The sequence below is a fragment of the Panthera uncia genome, chromosome B1 (assembly GCF_023721935.1).
Source record: "Panthera uncia isolate 11264 chromosome B1, Puncia_PCG_1.0, whole genome shotgun sequence".
Taxonomy (NCBI): Eukaryota; Metazoa; Chordata; class Mammalia; order Carnivora; family Felidae; genus Panthera; species Panthera uncia.
This window is the reverse complement of record NC_064811.1, coordinates 179825780-179846037: the sequence shown is the minus strand read 5'-3', so window position 1 is coordinate 179846037 and position 20258 is coordinate 179825780. Positions and strand designations below refer to the sequence as shown.

The 20258-nt window shown below is 40.8% G+C and overlaps 1 protein-coding gene across 2 annotated transcripts in view; it reads right to left on the bottom strand.

The window, feature by feature from the left end:
- Positions 1-20258, bottom strand: part of ZDHHC2 (zinc finger DHHC-type palmitoyltransferase 2) — a 71456-nt gene that overhangs the window by 47871 nt on the left and 3327 nt on the right. The window lies entirely within an intron of this gene.

The window sequence follows — 20258 nt, the reverse complement described above, 5'->3', positions numbered from 1 at the left end:
GGAGGTTTTGGCCTATCTCAAAGTTGGAAGTTGTAGCCAGCAAAGATTTGGTATTTCCTGGAATTTAATTTCATTGCCTTAAGAAGCACTGGAACCAGAGTGTAATGTTGTGAAAGATTTTTAAGATTATCTGATCCAACAAACATCCTTCCCAAGAGAGCTACTGAATGTTAGTTTAGGGTTTCTAGAGGCAGCAGGAGCCCATGGTTTTGGAGTAAGTCCATTCCATTATTGGACTGCTCTAAAGAATGATTACAGCATTATAGTGCGCTGAAATTAGTCTCTTTGTGGCTTCTTCCTATGGTATCCAGGCTTCTAACATGTAGCATTAAACAGAAAATCTAAATGACAGACCTTCACGTATTTAAAGTTATTGAGTCTCCGTGAAATTTTCTCTTTTAGTCCAAATATTACATGACTTCCAGATCTCTCTCCAACCTTGATGTGGCTCCTTTAAATACAGTACTTCTTTGATTCTCAATTTTCTTTAACATTTTTTTAATGTTTTTTAAAATTTATTTTGAGAGACAGAGAGAGAGAACACACGCATGTGAGCAGGGGAGGGGCAGAGAGACAGGGAGAGAGAGAATCCCAAGCAGGATCTGTGGTGACAGCACAGAGCCAATGCAAGGCTTGATCTCACCAAGTGTGAGATCATGACTTGGGCCGAAATCAAGAGTCAGATGCTTAACCACCTGAGCCACTGAGGTGCCCCTCCTTTAACATTTCTGATGCCCAGAATGGGACAGGCAGACAAGATGGTGACCATGCGAACACCTTCAATATTATCACTATGTGTCACAATTTTAATTTTCACTTCAAAACTTTATTTGCCTAATTTCATCTTGCATTAGCCTAATTACTTTCTGGTCTGTACCCTACAGTGGTAATATTTTGCTTTAGAGATTTCTAACTTTCCAATATCCCTAGGAATTTAAACCTCTTCCCCAACTAACTGCGGTACAACTAGGCAACAAGGACTCCGACTTGTTGAAAAAGCCTAAGGAATCCCCACACTTTCTTGGCACTGATGGCATACAGGAAGAGAGCAAGTGAGGATGGTAAATCATCATCCGAGTTATCAAAGATGTTCCTGTTTGCCGCGAGCACAATGATGGCCTTCAAGGATTCCATCTTGGAGTCTGGAACCAGCCTAGACACCGCAAGGCTGGCGGACTGGGTCACCAGTTCTGTTTTCCAGATGCCCTGTCCTCCTAGTGCTCCCCTCCCTCATTACTCATTCCTCTAAGAAATGGAATGAGGCGTCCGAGAAAAGGCTGAGTGGTCAGTTATCAGTTCAGAATTACTAAGAGTGAGACTTTCTGTTGCAGTATTATCTTTAAAAAAACTCTTGGGTAAAAATAAAACGTAAAATCCAGGTTGAAGATTGAGACTATGGGCCAAAGCAATAACCCCTAATACACAAAAGGGTAACAAACTGCTTCTTGATTCAAACCTGGCTTGAATAAACATTCTTAAAAATGTATGCTAAAAAAAAAAAAATGCATACCCTCCCTTATCTCTTTTGCATGCATTATCAAGCAATCATTTAATACAGGGGTCAGTAAACTACAGTCCTGTTCCAAATACAGCCAGCCCCCCATTTCTGCAGACAAGTTTTTACTGGAACACAGACACACCCATTTGCTTACGTGGCTATTTTTGTGTTATAATGGCAGAGTTGGGTAGGTGTGACAGGGACAGTATGGCCGTATTTCCTAAAATATTTACTGTCCAATCCTCTATAGAAAAAGTTTTCCAACCCCTGTATATTAGAATTCTTCAGAGAAACAGAACCAACACACCCACACATACACACAACACCCCCCCCCACACACACACACAGTGAGAGGAAGAAAAGGGACTGACTGAATTTAAGGAACTGGCTCACATGACTATAGGTATTGACAAGTCTGAAATCTGAAGAGCAGGACAGCAAGCAGAAAATCCAGGAAAAAGTTAATGCTGCAGTCTTGGGTCCAAGGCAACCTCAAGGCAGAATCTTTCTTCGGGGAACCTCAATCTTTTCTTTTAAGGTCTTCAACTGATTAGAAAAAGTCCACCCACATTATGGAAGGTAATGTGCTTTACTTAAAGTCTATTGATTTAATGGGGCGCCTGGGTGGCTCAGTCGGTTAAGTGTCCAACTTCAGCTCCAGTCACGATCTCGCGGTCCGTGGGTTCGAGCCCTGCGTCGGGCTCTGGGCTGACGGCTCAGGGCCTGGAGCCTGCTTCCAATTCTGTGTCTCCCTCTCTCTCTGCCCCTGCCCCGTTCATGCTCTGTCTCTCTCTGTCTCAAAAATAAATAAAAAACATTAAAAAAAATAAAAAAAAATAAAGTCTATTGATTTAAATGTTATTAATCACATCTAAAAAATACCTTCATAGAAACATCTAGACTGCTGTTGAACTAAACAACTGGCCATCATAGCCTACCCAGGTTGACACAAAATTCATCATCACACCCTGATGTTATAATTGAGTCTTATTCCAGAAATCTACTAAGAATATATGTGTTGATCTTTTATATCATTTCTCAAGTGGTTACTATTTATTATATGATTATTATTTATTATAAAGCAATAAGTCAGAACTACATATAGCAACATAACTATGTACCTCCTAGAGAGAAACTAATAATAAAATCCCTTTTCATACTCTAAAAACCCAACTACAAATAATCCCATCCAAATTAAGTTTACTTATACATCCTTATGATTGTTTAGGATGCTATCAAATCCTATTCTCTAAACAGGTCTAAAAATATTAGAGCAGATTTAGTCTCAATTGATTTAAATTCAATCTTGATTTAAAGCAGGGAATCATGTGATTCCTTTGGTGATTATACATTTAAGAGTTGGTTATCAAGAAGCATATCTATTGATAAGAAGCAGCCCAGTAAGCTGCTGTTAACTTAAATCTAGTTCGACTTTCAGTCATAAGTACCTCCAAAATCCAAAACTTCAGATACTAAAATACGCCTTCATAGTAGGAAAAAAAAAAAGTACTTTCCCCCTTAAATTAGCAAAGAACAGTTATGTAATTGTTGCTAGAACAATTTGGTTTTTAGGTACTTTCACTGCAGATGTATGCTGCTGTGATCTTTCTATTTCTTAGTCTGAAGTTTATTTGTCTTGCCTTCAAATTCAAACTCTCTTTTTTGGAGGAATAACTTACCTACACTGCATATACACAGTAACTTTTCTATATAAATCCACAGCACTATTTCCAAATTCAGTTCGACACAGATACACCTCAGACCCATATATGCAGTCTAATAATGAAGGATGCCAACCAAAACTAAAAATCTGGTTCTAATGAATGAACTGTAAGAACAACTTTATAGCCAAGCTCTATTTTTTTTTTTTTTTTTTTTTTTGGCAGGGGGCAGGGGCGGGGGGAGCTTATCTTTAACTCATTTATTGAAAAACATCCACTAACTACTCTATGCTTACACTATTGGGGATAAAATAGAAAATGTGATTCCATCCTGTGCTCAAAGAACTTAAAGTTTATGAGATCATTTTAATTGAAAGTTAAAACTAACTGAAAAAACAAGGAAAGTTTTTAAGGCATTGTGAATTAAGTCATCGAAGCAGTTGAAATCAAAAATAGTAGTAGCAATACAAATATGCTTTACTATCTCCTGTCTGAACCAAGTCTCTCCTTTGACCTCATATCTCGGGCAGCTATCCCATTTTTCCGGACTTTTCACAAGAAAACTTATTTAAAAAATTTTTTTTAATGTTATTTATTTTTGAGAGAGAGAGAGAGAATGGGAGAGGGGCAGAGAGAGAAGGACACACAATCAGAAGCAGGCCCAGGCTTTGCACTGACAGCAGAGAGATCGACGCGGGGCTCGAACTCACAGACCACAAGATCAGAACCTGAGCTAAAGTCGGACGCTTAACTGACTGAGCCACCCAGGTGCCCCACAAGAAAACTTATGTTAGCGATCATCCCAATGCACTGTCTCTACCCCCTCTAACTTCCTGTTAGTTCCTGAACCAACTCCAGCTGGCTTTTCAGCCCCGTATTCTACTGCTATCACTCCTGTTCAGGTCACCATAGCCCTCCCTTGCTGCTAATTTTCAATACTCAAGTTACTCTAGCAGAACTAATTATGCTCTTTTTGTTTGCCAAATTGACAGTGAATTCTCTGACTAAACTGGCCGGTGGGAACCCCTTGACGTGGGATCCTTTGTTCCTTCAGCTACTTTCCAAGAAGATCTAGCTTATTGTTCAGGTTATTACAGATCAGAATGTGGGTGGTAGGAGGTACATGACAGATCATTCCTGTGAATACTAGCGACACTGCTACCAGACCAGCTTAATGACAGACCTAAGAAAATACAGTATTCCGATCAATACTTCCAGCTGAATTCCAACTGCATTCCTTTCTTCCTAACAAATGTGTTCTAATTAATTTCTTTATACCAGATCTACTTACATTTTACGTCTTTATTAAACTGTGTCTTTCCTTTGTTATCCTCAGATGTCACTGTGATTTTATTGACAACCGCAGTCCATGCCTTCCTCGCTGACCTCATCTCATGCCCCCTCCCCTTCTTGGGCAGAAGGCTTCAGCCACTCCAGGCTGTCTTGCTTCTTGAAAGTGCTAACATCGTCCCCTCTCTAGATCCTCTGCACTTGCATTTAACTGGTTGGTAGGAGACCCGGACTCTGGTCCAATCTTCCTAATATGTGTGACTTTGATCACGATATTCAGCTGATCTGTGCTTTGATTTTGTTGTTTAAACAAAAACTTGTACTTTACCTGGACAGTTCCTCTGGCTCTAAAATTATCCTCAGTCCTACACTGTCTGATGTATTCTGACTTTTAAAAGACAAGGAGAAAAGTCACTCTTCAAATAAATTTATCAGTGGGTTTATGTGAACTGTTTTGTCAAGGACAGAGTGGTAGCTTCAGAACAGAAACGAAGAGAAAGGATAAGGCCTCATAAGGCAGAACTTCCCAACACATGGCTTCCACCTGGGCTCCAGACTAACATCCTAACAGCCCTAACCACAAACATCATGCCAGGCAGTCTGCAGTCCTCCCTGGGTCCCCACACAATTCCTTAAAAACTCATTTTATAATAGGAAAGCCATCATCTCTTTTAAAATGGAAACTGATAACGTCATCTCACTAAAAACCCTCCCATGGCTTTGCACTGAATTTACAATAAGGTCCAATCTCCTTTACATAGGCCTCCATGGTCGACCATGATCTATCTGGCTCCTACTTACGTCTCCAAGACCACTTCTCCTCACTCATCCTGCTGCGCACTAAGCTACAAACAGGCTGGCCTTCTCTTCCTAGAACATACTAAACCTTACTGTCTTTACCCTGTCTGCAAAGCTCTTCCCCAGCTCCATTGTTGGCTAGCTCTTTATCATCCTTCAAATTACGATTTCCATGTCAGTTTCTCACAGAGGCCCTCCTGTCCAGTTCACCCCTGCGATCATCACAATATACTGTTTCTTTCTTAGCACTTAGTGCAATCTGTTAGAGGTTTCTTTCCCATGTCTCTCACTGAGGTTTGAGTCCTGGCTCTGCCCCCTGTTTGAGGTTTTATCTTGGCCAAGTTACTTAGCCACTCTGAGCTTTATCTCAATATTTATCCCACTGGGCTGTTTTATGAATTAAACTACATGAGGTACATAAAAGCACCCAGAATAGAACCTGGTGTTAAATAGCAGGGCTCGATAAATGTGAGCTGAATATGGAACGTAAGTATCACAAAAGAGGGAAGTGCCAGGAGTATGCGTTCCCCAAAGTTTGGTGTTAACTGCCTTATAAACAACCTGGAGTAACAAGTATACACTGCATTTTTAGCTTACAGGAATGCCACAAATTTCTGGAGGATGCAATGAGAAGTTGAGGGAAAGAAGTTGCTGGAAGAGTTTTTCAGTGCGAATAAGCAGAAGAATGCAGGTGAATTACAGTGGGGGCAAATTAATATGAGAAAAACTAAATCGACTGTTTGTTAATTTTTGTGTGTGAGAGAGAAAGAGTGCAAGTGGGGGGTGGGGGAAGGGGCGGAGAGAGAGAGGGAGACCCGGGATCTGAAGCAGGCTCCAGGCTCTGAGCTGTCAGCACAGAGCCCGACAAGGGGCTCGAACCCAAGAACCATGAGATCATGACCTGAGCAGAAGTCAGACGCTCAACCGACTGAGCCACCCAGGGGCCCCTAAACAAGTGATTCTTTAAACTATATTTTCTTTTCCTGTCCCTTCCAGAGCTCCTTTCTTGCCAATTTGTCCCCACCTGCACCCCGCCCCCACGCCCACCATGCCCTGTCCAGGTTCTGAGAGAGCCTGACACAACATCAGAATCTCTGTATCAGGACTGGAGCTGCATCACCGTGGGGAAAGTCAGCCTTCCCAGGTGGTTTAATGCATTCCTCCTGCCTCTAACCCAGAATTTATTTCTAACAAACTATACTGAGCTAAACCATGTGCTAGAAATTACCAAAACAACCACGCAAGACTGGAAAACCTTTCCCAGAAAATGGCACAATGCAACCTCAAAGACAAAAGATGAACCAGAGTCAGCCAGACAATATAAACCACGAGACAGGAAGTCTCTACCTTAAAAATAGGATACAGTCCAAAAGGTTATGCAAGGCATTTGTCATCTGGGTGGTGAGGCTTCGGTATTAGCCATCAAAAGCTTTTCTAATGCATAACCCACCTGCAACTATATTGCAAAATTATAAATGAACAATGTTACAAAAAATTAGAAATTCTGTGGAGAAAAGCCTTTTGAACTGCAACAACCACACTCACTTCCTTTCCACAACTATAGACAACAGCCAGGAGTCCTGGATTAGCTGGTTTGGGAAAGTACCACACACTGAGAGGCTTCAACACCAGAGAACTGTTTTCTCAGTTCTGGAGACTAAAAGTCCAAGATCAAGGTGTTAGAAGGATTGGTTTCTCCATAGGCCTCTTTCCTTGGCTTGCAGATGACCATCTTCTCTCTGTATTTCACATCATGTTACCTCTGTACATCTCTATAACCAAATTTCCTCTTCCTAGGACACCAGTCGGATTAGGACCCACCCCAGTTAACTTAATTATTTTAACCTAATTATTTCTTTAAAGGCTCCATCTCCAAATACTGTCATATTCTGAAATCTTGCAGGTTAGAATTTTAAGCTATGGGTTGTGGGGAGACACAATACACCCCCTAACACTCTCCAAATAAGACTGAAGTTCAAGCAGGGTGAAGTCTGGTGAGAGTGAGAGGGCATTGGCGGGCTGGTGAGGGGCAGGAGTCCAATGTCAAGGGGTGAGAAGAAACTAAAGGAAGGGACAGTATGCTGAATGCTTACTATATGCTGGGGATTGTACTAATATTTTTTAAATGTTTCTCTCATTTAAGCCTTATAGCATCTGTCAGGGAGGTATTATTATAATTTTAAAAGTCAGGAAGATAGTCTTACAGAGGTAAAATAACTTTTCTAATGTTATTCAAGTCATAACATATGGAGCTAGGATCTAAATATAAGTCTGCCTGACTCCAAAATTCTTTCAAGGATTCCACGTGGCCTCCTGGGCTCTGATTACACACCCCCTGGGCTTCTCTGTCCAGGACAGCCGTTCCTCCTTCGTCGCTCTCACATCCTACTGGCCTGCTTAATACCATGTGGCTCCCTGTCACTTCTGATTCGGGACGCACTGGAGAGCAGGGTTTAAAATGTCCTCTTTGTCACCCTTCTTCCAGCAACTAACTTAAACACAACCTAGAACCAGATCGTTTTACAAACTTTGGACACAAATAACTTAAATATTTGGTCATATTTCAGGGTAGTAGTTGGACCTTGGCTTTCCTGAGTTCTCAATTCAGGAACTGGGGAGGACACTGAACCTCGGGCCCCTAGGACAGGAGTGAGACAGCGATGCAGGAAAGATTAGGAGATGGAACAGGGGTTTGCTGATCCCTCGTCAGCAGTAGCGGGAAAGAAAGATCATTTTTGAGGTCAGCACTCCCCAGCGCACACACCCCTATGGTACGTCTCCCGCTTGTAGAAACTGGCCATGAAGACAGACACAACTTTCATCTCTCCTGAAATGGTAATTTGTATTTCTTACACATCAAAATCCTCCCGGTTAGAAGTATTTTTCTCTCTCTCAAGAATCTATTTTAGCAACTTGACCATATCACTGCTCCAGATAGCTAAGAAGCTCTAATCTACAGAAACAGTATAAGAAGCTCTAATCTACAGAAACAGTATAAAATGCAACTTACCCAACTGAAAGCTGGGAACACGCACTTGAATCATTAAGAATGTGTAGGTCTTTCAATACATCAATTTTTAAAGGGAAGTCCCATGATTTTAACTTTGTCCCATGATTATGGCCCTGAAAAACTTACTGCCACTTTCCCCTTGGCGAAGAGGAGGGCGACTCCTAAATCACGGACTGTACTAAGCAGTGCAGTTAAATAAGGAAATCTGATCTCAGGGTTGGTCCCTTGATCTTTGTGTCCTCCTTTCAAGGCTTACTCACTGGAATCCTATAATCCCCAGTCTCAAATTAAAATAGAAGAGATTCCCCGTGCCAGCAAGTTGTGCAGATCTCAGTGCACACAGAGTTACTCATCCTGTTAGAGAGAATCGTATGGGCCCTCCCTCTTCCACACATGGCCATAATCACCTCAAATACCTACAGTGCCTGGGTCTTTTCAAGACCAACTGCCTCTCTTTCCAATTCCAGACGCCCTTGTTTGGGTTGGGCCTGGCAGGCATGGCTGATTCCTGTGAACCATGCAAGGCTCTAGGAGACACCACACCCCCTGCAAAGTCCCACCTGGTTCCCGCATAAGGGTTGTCCACTATGAGGAAGACAGTCAAATAGGGATTTCAGATCCTGAAAACGTTTCCTACACTGGTCAGAAACAAGGTTGTCAAGTTGGAGGGGCGTTCATGATTACACTGTCCAACGTAAACTATCACCTTTCCTACACGTTTATATACATATTTATTTATGGGTAGCAAGCAAAAATGCCACTTGCGGTGTGGTTATTTCGGCACTTAAAAATGCGTATGATAATACAGAGATAATTGTTGCAGTATATCTTTAATGTCATTAGATCAATCTCATGATCTGGTAGAATCATCACAGAGGACAATACTGAGAGTGTTTTGTCTTAACTACCAACCATTAGCTGTCTTGATTAAGTAGAAAAATTAATGCTTATTTGCTTCTACAAGGAAACGGGCAACCTTCTAAAACCTCCTACAGTTAGCAACTACATGTCGAGTACTAAATGACCAGGGTACCTATTACACAGTGCATTAATACGTTTAAAAATTGAACAAATATTTCTACGCTTGTGTAAATTCTTTGGCATTTATGCAGTACTCCAGAGGAAGGAACCGTAGAAAGCTGTGATTCCAACCTTTGTGTCTACGAGGCTCATCAGAATAGAATTCACAGCAGCACCCCTGAAGGGAGAAATCAAAAGATTTAAAACAACATCAGCACCAGCAATAATTCCTGCAGTATTGCACTGGGTCACAATGTCTATTCGCACACGCAAGGGTATCAAAGGGGGACTCATCCTTCAGTACTGAGTCACTGGGAAGCACGATTTTCTCTTGTAACTTCACGGCCACATATTCACATAGTAAACCCACACACACAATCTTTCTTTGATCTCAGCTTGAATTAGTACTTCCCTTCTTACTTGCAAGCAGCCATCCCTTTGCCCTAGACTGCAATTACTCACACGGCACGAGCAGTCTCCACCTGACAGTAACTGCAGCACTGTATATTCAGTTGCAGCAAATTTGATACAATTTGACATCATCATAAACTGGCAGTCCGCAGATGAAAAATCTTCACTGCCTCTGCTGTATGATCCATTATGTTACAATAGTGCAATAGTATACAAATACCGCCAATCATATGGCAGACATATTCATTCATTCGTGTACGTAGGAAGTTCTAAAATTTGTGTACAGAATTGAGTAAGACAGTCATCAATATTTGGACTGAGTCTCTTCCTTGTTCATTGTGTGAGCTGCATCCTGTTTCCTGCCTGGATCTCTCCCCAGTTGTACGTACTGATTTTCACTTCTGTTTGTAAACCATTTTCACTTACCCTAGACCTGCAGGCAATACCGATTCGTGAACTGTGTAGTCCCTGTATGGTGGGTAAGGATCTAGTTCATGATTAATACCGTAGGTTACTGAAGCATCCATAGAAACAGGTATGTTTCCCCCACTTCTCCCCGCCAACTCATGTTACCAAGTGTATATACCATTTACACTTGTGAACGTGTTGCTTTTTAAAAAGATAAAATTTCTACCAGTTAGCATTAATGCTCTGGATACTCAAAAACTGTTGGTGAATTTTAGACTATGTACAGTGGGCCAGCAGCTCTCAACATCTCTGCCTTGGGCAGACGTGATGGCCAGCATTTCATGAGGGACACACTCTCCAGGAATGAAGGCTGCCTCGTGGGCAAAACGGGATTATTCACAATTCCCAGACCACCAACTTTCCTGCTGGGCCATAAGGACAAGGCAGTTAAAAACTGTTACAGTGACATTGGTATGGACCTCACAGACACCTCTGGAGACTTTCAAATCTGGATGTTTACAAGGGCATACATATACAGGCTTCTCTGGAATCACACTTCCATAAAAAAATCACCTGCTAGGAAAACTGTATGCTGATCCTCAAAAAACAAACAAACAAACAAAAATTAAACTACCATATAATCCAACATTACATTTCTGGGTGTATACCCAGAAGAATTGATCTCAGGGACTTGAACAGGTATTCACTTGCACACCCATGTTCAAAGCAGCATTGTTCAGAACAGCCGCAAGGTGGAAACAACCTAAGTATTCATCAACCAATGAATGGATAAATAAAACGTGGTCTATACATACAATGCAATATTACTGATCCTTAAAGAGGAATGAAATCCTGACACACGCTGCGACATGGATGAACCTTGAAGACATTATGCTTAAGTGAAATAAACAGACACGAAAGAACAAATACATGATCCCACTTATGTAAGTTACCTAGAAGAGTCAAATTCATAGAGACAAAAAGTAGAATGATGGTTGCCAGGAGCCAAGGGGAGAATGGGGCCTATTGCTTCATGGAGACAGAGTTTCAGTTGGAGAAGATGAAAAAAATGCTGGAGATGGATGGTGATGGCGGCCCAGCCATGTGCATGTACTTAATGCCACTGAACAGCACACTTAAAACTGTTAAAATGGCAGATGGCGGGGCACCTGGGTGGCTCAGTCGGTTAAGCGTCCGACTTCGGCTCAGGTCATGATCTCGCGGGCCGTGAGTTCGAGCCCCGCGTCGGGCTCTGGGCTGACAGCTCAGAGCCTGGAGTCTGCTTCGGATTCTGTGTCTCCTTCTCTCTCTGCCTCTCTCCTGCTCATGCTCTCTCTCTCTCAAAAATAAACAAACATTTAAAAAAATTTAAAAAACAAAATAAAATTGCAGATGGCTACAATAGTACATTTATTATGTTATAAATATTTATTTAACATATATATATTTTAAAAAATTTTTTAAGCTTATTTATTTATAAGAGCAGGGGAGGGGCTGAGAGAGAGAGAGAGAGAGAGAGAGAGAGAGAGAGAATCCCAAGCAGACGAGGGGTTCAATCTCACAAACTGTGAGATCATGACCTGAGCCAAGATCAAACTGGACCCAACCTACCAGCCACCCAGGAGCTCCTGAGTTATATATATTTTACCACAATAAAAAGTTTTAAAAAAATCACTTGCTCTAGAGCCTATACTCAAACTGAGAAATTAAGGTAATATCCAACTCGAGCTAAAGTTTTCTTTCTCACATCTGGCTGTTTCCACAATTAAGGGTTTTTGTTCTTTAATCTTTTCAGAAAAAGGAACCTCAGAAGTGGTAAACAGAGAAAAAACTCTGCTGAGACGTAGATGTCTGGCTAGGCATTTCCAGTGAAATGCTTCATTCATGAGCCTTCCCAGATTCTCAGTGCTTGGGATTCAAAAGAATGTCTGGGCAAAATTACAAATTCCACTCCTTCTTGACCTTCTCAGTCAATAGGAAGTGGATGAAACTGTGAATGAAAATCCAAGGACCTCAAGGGTCTTGGACATCCACTTCATACACATATCGGTCTTGGACTGTTAGCCTTAACTCAAAGTTAAATTAGGTGCAGCATACTCTGTTCAACAAGGGGGGGCGCAGGGAAAGGGGAGTTGAAACATTTAGAAGATCTTCCTTTTTTTAATCTAAAAGGGATAAAAAAAAATGTCAGCATGTCACGGGGAGATTTCAGTCATCTGAAAACTATTAAAACAGAGTCTGAGTGCTTCGAGCAAAATGCATTTCACTTTTCAGTGATTATTTTTTTTTTTTTTTTTTTTAAATTTTTTTTTTCAACATTTATTTTATTTTTGGGACAGAGAGAGACAGAGCATGAACGGGGGAGGGACAGAGAGAGAGGGAGACACAGAATCGGAAACAGGCTCCAGGCTCTGAGCCATCAGCCCAGAGCCTGACGCGGGGCTCGAACTCACGGACCGTGAGATCGTGACCTGGCTGAAGTCGGACGCTTAACCGACTGCGCCACCCAGGCGCCCCTTCAGTGATTATTTTAACTAGTGCTAATATTTTATATGTTCTAAATTATTTCTAATTGCTCTTTTAAATTTTCAAATGGATTCTACAATTAGTTTTATCAAAATCCTTATTACAGATGATTATACTTCAATATCCAGAAAGGGGGAAAAAAAAAGGTATTTGATTGTTGAATTTGTGTCTTAGTTTGCTAGGGATGCCGTAACAAAGTGCTGCTGACTGGGTGGCTTAAACAATAAAACATTTATTTTCTCAAAGTGCTGGAGGCCAGAAATCTGAGATCAAGATGTCGGCAGGCTGGGTCTCCTCCGAGGCCTGGCTCCTTGGCTTGTAGACAGCCATCTTCCCCCTGCATCTTCACACGGTCTTTCCCGTGTACCTGTGTCCAAACTTCCTCCAACGAGTATTAGAACTCATCCTAATGACGTAATTTTAACTTAACTACGTCTTTAAAGGCTCTCTCTCCAAACAAAGTCAGATTCTGAGTTACAGAGGGTTAGGGTTTCAACATGAATTTGGGGGGAGTGAGGGAGGGAATTCAGCCCATAACTTGAAACCATAAAAATATTACAAAGCTGTTTACGAACATCTGAGTGATCAAATAATAAAAAGGTAAAAGAGATAATACTCTCATAAAGGATTCATGTTCTTTGATGCCTAAAATGTCTACCGGGCTCACAAAAGGCTCAAATAAACACGTTTAATTTGTCTCCTTTCATTTAAGCAAAAGTAAGTATCGAATACTATTGTCTACAATCCTCTGTGTCAGGGAGACATTGTTAGGGTTCTCATTAAATTTTCTGTGGATTATCTACATATAATAAGAAAGTTCAGCTTGCCTAATAGAGTAAAGCCTTCTTAAAATTTGGATTGAATAATTTCAGATCTCCCAGCAATCCACACCCTGGTATATAGGTTTCTTTTTGATAAACTTTTAAAATTTGGGGTCTTCAGAGTAGAGTCAGTAATAAATTCAAAATAAAAATTCAATATCCACATTAAATTCTCAGTTCTTATTTTATGTGACATGTATTTGTTGATTCCTACCTGCTCTCTAAGACCCCTTTCCCCCTTCCTCACCTCCCTTCCCCCCTCCCTCAAGCTTCTCCTTCTCAGTCTTCTTTGCTGGGTCCTAGTCATCTCTTGAACTCTCAATGTTTTGTCTCTACTCACTTCCCATTTATTACCCCAGGTGGGACAAATGTATCCAGTGTTAACTCTCCGAATCCATTTATATGCTGAAGATTCCCAAATGTATTCCTCCAGTCCAGACTTTCTCCTACATGCCAAAGTCACAAATCCAAATGCTCACTCCACATCTCTATTTCAATGTTAACATACCCACCACTGGTCTAAGATCACCTCCTTCTACCTGCAATTTTTCCATCTCAGCTGACTGCCATCCTTGAGGGTGTTTAGCCCCAAAACACTGGAATCCTATTTACTCTTTTTTTTTTTCCACAACTCAGGTAAATAGGTCTGGAAATTCTGTGGTTACTACTTTGAATGGGGCGCCTGGGTGGCGCAGTCGGTTAAGCGTCCGACTTCAGCCAGGTCACGATCTCGCGGTCCGTGAGTTCGAGCCCCGCGTCAGGCTCTGGGTTGATGGCTCGGAGCCTGGAGCCTGTTTCCGATTCTGTGTCTCCCTCTCTCTCTGCCCCTCCCCCGTTCATGCTCTGTCTCTCTCTGTCCCAAAAATAAATAAAAAACGTTGAAAAAAAATTTAAAAAAAATTAAAAAAAAAAAAAAAAGAAAAAAAAAAAGAAAATACATCCACTACCCCCATTATGGTCTGATATACTATTTTTTCTCACCTGGACTGATGAAGTAGTCTACTTGTTACACAGCAGTAGGAACGATCTTTAAACATAAGTCAGAGTACGTCACTGTAGTACTCAACATCCTGCAATGGATCACTTCTCTCACCCCAAAATCTTCCCAGTGGTCTACGGGGCTTTATATAATCTCTGCCTTTTCCACACCCCTTCGACCTTGTCACCTATGTCTCTTGCCCCATTCCCTCCTCTCCAGGCAAAATGATCTCCTTATTCCTCCTCTAACTGCTTGCAGACTCCTGTCTTAGGACTTTCAGCTGGACTGTTCCATCTCCCTGTGATGCATTTCTTCCTCACACCAGCATGGTTCAATCCCTCAGCATCTCTAAGGTTATTGCTCAAATTTCATGAGCGCCCTTCCCCCCACTGCTACCATATTTAAAATGTGAATCTTCCACTGGCATTCCCAATCCTCTTTGCCTTGCTTTTTGTCATGACACTTAGGTCATAGAAGCTACTTGTTTAGGTTTCTTATTTGTTCTCCCTACCCCTGCAACTAGAATGTTAACTTTAAGAGCAGCAAATATTTTTGAATGAATGAATAAATTAAAAGGGCATTCTTTAAATCATGGATGGTTGAAACGTACTCAATTCTTGGATTTGGTAATTATTTGTTAAATGCACGTTTGGGGGGGGGGCTATAATGAATCCCTACTCCTTACCCCCTTCCGACTGACATCCTGCTCTCAGTTCTTAGCTTTTAGTATGTCCTAGTCCTGGAATAGGTGACATTTCATTAAAAATATGCTATGATCCAAGCCTGATTAAGGCAAACCGGTCTCTCTCCTTCACCCCTGCACATTCACTGACCTCCCTAGAGATGCCCTGGATAATCATTGGTCGTAGTTAAGTACATAAATCTCTTACTGTCTTTCTTCCTAAAACATGTCATATGGACTTGCCTACTTAGAAATAAATCACAGATTAGCCCCTGAAGTTTGGAGCAGGCTTATGACTTCCAGTTCGCAGCTCATAATAGAAATCTCTTACCTTGTCTGTAAGTGGTATCAGGTGTCTCTCATGACACCTTGACGTCAGCTGTTTTGCGGCAGGCTGCTTTTCCCATTTGTACCCCCAAAGTGAATAACATGTGCGGTAGAGAGACTATATTTTAAGGCACACCATCTTTCATATCCCTGCAAATTTGGTGAGAAGCCACACTTCAGATTCATCTACCTACAACTTTGAGATGACTCTTGGGCCCCCAAAAAGATCAGAGACAGACTCCTGTCTGAATTTCAAGACACCTCATTTGAAACACACCCTTCAAATACAGTGAAAATCCAATGTTTACATAATGCAACTAACACAGAGGCAGAAACTTGATTTTTTTCTCTCTATAAGAAAATACGTAACCATGACAAAGCATTTCAGTTTTCCAAATTTCACTGAATTATAATCCAATAAGCCTATAAAGTTCTTGGAAATACATGAACTGCTTTTTACAAGGATTATATCTATCATAAGATGATCATGAAAACAAAGTGCCTTAACACTGCTGTATTCTTAGGATATTGGTTTTAAAGGACATTTAAAGAACAAGTTTTTTTTGTTTACTGGTGTTTATTTTGCTGATGCACTCCTCTGCTCCTGTAGGGTGGCAATGCTTGTGGATAAATCCAGAGAGGTCAAATTAAGTATAACAGGAATGCTTAATTTACACTTCACAGGAGGGGAAATTTCGGGATGCCGCGGAGAAATACTGACAAAGAAATAAAACTCAATCATCTATAAAAGCCCTTCTCTGTCATTTGCATTTTTAAAATGTAATCACCAACATGTCTAAAATGAACTGCCATCAAGTACGCATTTCAGAGTGCAGAGAAGCGCTAAATGATAAATGCGGCATGTAGTTTTCGCTGAAGAGTGCCTCCAAATAAAAATGGATTTTGTAACATTTCTGGCACTAATATTGATAATTGAATTTAAAAGTCGCAGTCAGATGAAAAGTCAAGTGAGGGAAAATGCTACACAAACGTTTCACAATGTGACATAATTCTGAAAGGAACAATTTCAAGCAATCGTGGTTTGTTACTTTACTGCTACCATATGCTTCTTAAGAAATCAGGTCACCTACCTCCTCCCTGCTGCCCTCGCCCCACCCCCTGCCCTGCAAATTCCACCTTTTTGCACTCTCAGCTTTGACTGAGATAAAAATTAAGATCTTACGATAAATTACCCTTAAGGGAATTGAAAGATATTTCAACGATTTTCTAACGAACTATGAAAGAAATTAATTCAATTATGTCCTACTTTTATTATTAGTTCCCTGTGGTACCTCTAAGTGGTAATATAAAATCATCGGGTTCCACATCATATTGAGACTGTCTTTCCAAACGATCTTTCTTTGGAAAACTGTTTTCCCAACAGAGAACATTAAGGGTCTCTGCCATGTTCTAATATATCATTCTGCAAGTTAGTATTTCTACAGTCATGACAAACAGTGCTGGGGTCTCATGGGACTCATGAACTCACCGCTTCCTAGAGAAAAGGAGGCTGAGGGATGTGATACAGCCATCAAAATACATGAAAACAGCACTATAAATTATAAAATGTAAGTCATGCTTCCATCACGAAAAAGCACAAATTTCCCATCAAGACAAAAAGTAAAAGCAAACAAAAACATTCATGAGAATTTTCTCACTGAGAACTCATCCATGTTCATTTCTGGGATATGTGACTTTTTTTTTTTTTTTTTTTTTTTTGGTCTTCCTGGCACTTCTTCCTACCGTGGAAGCCAGAAAGATCAAACACCTGCTCTTGCTGAACCCTGCTGCCCGGGACACTGGCACAACAACCTCAGCTCGGCCAGCCAATGCTCCTGGAATCATCTTTACAGAGTCCTAGGGAGTGGTGGTGGTAGTTCCTGCACTCCTTGAGGGCCGCCACCAGGACGGCGGCTCCCACAAAAGGCCATTCCTCTGGTACAATGTCAGCTTCGCTTCACCCACCTGTTCTTGGGTTTTGCCTATTTTCTAAGCTAGTTTCTACAGTCTTTCCATCAATGGAAAGGAGTTGTTTTCAGGAAGTTCTCTGCTTCCTCAGGTTCATCCACCACATCACATGCCCTGAGCTGGGAGCACAGTAAAAGCTGCCCAGGCATCAGGTAGGAAAGGACGGAGCTGAAAGAGCCACATAGTTCATAGCAGGAGCAGGAACTGCTGGTCATAATTCTACTCTGAGATATTTACATGTGGTCAGATTCATAATATAATTAGAAATTCATTACTACTGAATGCTCTCCATCAGCTCTTTTTTTTACCTACTTTATTGATTATTCGTTCATGCTGGCCCAGCAACCAATTCGTAGGCTCATAGGAGCAGGGAATTTTGTTTTCCATTTCTGCGTTCCTACCTCTTGGCTAGGGGAGTGGCATTCTGAAAGGGAATAGCCCCTCTCCTTCTGCCCAAGCCAGACAGAAGGGTTCAGGGTTCCCCACCCCTGCCCCGAGGTACTTTTTTTCCTAGCTATTAGGAAAAGATCTCCATTAAGTTTTCTTCTAAATCACCTCCGTAGGGGAAAGGGCCTGGCACATAACATGATTCAATAATGCTTTTGAATGAACCCTACTCAAACCCCTCTGACGCTGACTTCTTTCTAATGTTGCGGAAATGTTCCATCCCTAGAGACGATTAATTGCCGTGATTTAAGAAAGCATCCCTTTAGCTTTTGTTTAATTACTGGAAACACTGGAGCACGTATTTAATTTAACGGCATGGGTGACATTCTCAGTAAGCACTCAACAGTAAACTTTCTACAACAAGCCTTAGTTTAAATTGACTTTTTACTGCTGAATCCTATTCTTTGACTCATTTACATTATGCAATTGTGTGTTTATACATGAAAAATGGATAGAATAAGACTTATTAAAAATCACAAAGAGATCAATTCATCCAACAATTATGGAGCACCTCTACATGCTAACCACCACAATGACTGTTGTCTCTATCATACAAGACATGTTCTCTCTAACAAGATTTAATAGCAAGCAGTAATGCTGCGTCACTGAATACATCAAAAGAAAAAGAATTTTCTGACACACTAAATGGAACCAAAAAGGCATTAAGCAGAGTCTTCTTTTCTCCTACCTTCCCAGGGACCATTTATATGAAAGTCAAATGGTAGCACCGATCAAGAATTTGGAACATACACATTTGATTTTAGATTTGAAGAAATGTTGAGTTTTTAATCCCTCTTTCCTATAATTTAAAATCTTCAAATGATTTGAGATGCCCAAGAAGTCACACACCTGATATTACTGCGTCATTATTGTCAATGAGAAATAGTTTCTGAGTGATTTATACATTAAATATTTACATCAGTTTTCTACAGATGTACCCTCTGTGTCCTTTAAAGCTATTTTAGTAATTATAGATGGTAACACTTGTATTCACAAGATCATCTACCTGTAGTTTTTTAAAAAAAAAAAAGCTTTAGTGTTCTGTAATTTTTTTCAAATGATAGTTTACCAAAAACAAGACCACACTTCTATCTCTGTGTGGCTCAAATTCAACTCATGATGGAAGGTAATTTACAGCCCCAGTCAGTCTCCATCCTTGAGCTTGCAACGACCTCGAATTAATGGTCGACCATAGCTTAAGAGTATCCAAGTATTAGATTTTATATATTCTCTCCTTAAGGATGTTTGTTTAAAAGAAGGAAAACATGACTGTGTATCTCTCACACTGATCTCTAAGTATGCAGACTAATTCATCTGATTCTTGGACATCTTCAATAATCACTGTGGAATATAAGAGAATGCAATCATTTCTGAGGATTGCTTATTAATCAAGACTTGCAAAACAGTGAGTAAGCCCCCAATATTCTAATGGGCTCACTTCTTAACAAACTCCAGACTAAGCAATCTCCTGCCTAAGGGCCAAGTCTAGCCAGCCAACTATTTTTGTAAACAAACTTTCATTGGAACAGTCATACCCACTTGTGAAGGTATTGTCTGAGGCTGCCTTTTTGCTGCAACAGCAGAGTTGAGCAGTTGTAACTATCTGGCCCAAACTATACATCATTCTAAAGATCTGAAACCATTTTGTAAAGGCTGTTGGCTCACTTTTCAGCTGTGTTAACTCTTATTAAACGACAACAAAGTTTAACAGAGTTGCTAAATAACTCTAGAGAGATCTGGTGGGGGGTTTGAAGGGAAAGCGAGACATTTTAACATTTGTACCAGGGCGGCTGAAGTCACAGCTGACACCTTCATTGGTTAATTTGGAGAAAGGACATAGAGCTCCAACATTTACCTTCACCTACAGATGCCGGAGGGAGGGGGTTGGCCTAGATAATCTCTAAGCTATTCAAGCTTCATGATTGCTTCAAATGACTTAAGTAAAGCCATAAGCAAACTCAGAACCATGAGTACACAACTGAATAATAAATGTTTCATGGCACCTGCCTGAAGTGACAGCAGGGAAGTAATACATTTTAGAAAAATGGAAACCAGGATGGCTAAAAGAGGGTATGTGGAAGTTTCTCGTACTCTTCCTGAAGCTTTTCTGTAAGTTTGCAATTGTAACAGAAAGGTATAAAGATAGTTAAAACCAATTTTGCATGTTTGCACTTAAAAGGGAAAATTTCTGTTACCCTCCTCAACAAGCGACGTTAACACAATAACTGCCATAATGGTTGTGTAAAACATACAAAGCATGTCCGGTACGTCCATGGAACTACGCAGGGCTGAGGCTGCGGACCACCCTTATTCCAATTCTGCATCCTAAATTGTACCCTTGGTACCTGTCTTACTTTATGGAAGCTGAGCTAACTAAAACCAAAGGGATCAAAATACAGAATAGACACAAAA